Raw genomic sequence first — 604 nt, 5'->3', positions numbered from 1 at the left:
GATTCATCATGAGTGTCTTTTAGATTTTTGTCAATTTCTTTAATAATGGCTTTTGGGTTGAAGCTGCAGTCAGTGAGGAGCTGGGTTTTATGGACTAGCTGAAGAGCGAGCGTGTTTAGAGGATGAGATTCTGCTGAGGTTTCATTGGCGAGGAGGGCTTTATATCGGATTGAATCAGGATCAGATTGATGGAGGCGATGCCAGAACTGAACACATCTCTTCTGGATCTCAATCTTCAGTGGGTAGAAGCCTAATTCAGCTCTGCAGGCATCATTGGACGTACCTCTATGGACCCCTAAAACGTTTTTGATAATTTCTAGTCTCTCTTTCACTCACTCACTCTCTCTCACACACTGTCACACACACACACACACACTCACATTCACTCACTCACCCTCTCAAACACACACTCACTCACTCCCTCTCATTCACTCACTCACTCTCTCACACACACTCTCATTCACTCTCTCTCATTCACTCAGTCTCTCACACACACACACACACACTTTCTCACACACACACACTCTTTCACTCACTCTCACACACTCACTCACATTCACTCACTCTCACACACACTCACATTCGCTCACTCACACACTCACTC

Source organism: Sinocyclocheilus grahami, unplaced genomic scaffold (genome assembly GCF_001515645.1).
Source record: "Sinocyclocheilus grahami isolate Dianchi unplaced genomic scaffold, SAMN03320097.WGS_v1.1 scaffold965.1, whole genome shotgun sequence".
NCBI classification, from domain to species: domain Eukaryota; kingdom Metazoa; phylum Chordata; class Actinopteri; order Cypriniformes; family Cyprinidae; genus Sinocyclocheilus; species Sinocyclocheilus grahami.
Note: the sequence above shows the minus strand (reverse complement) of the source record.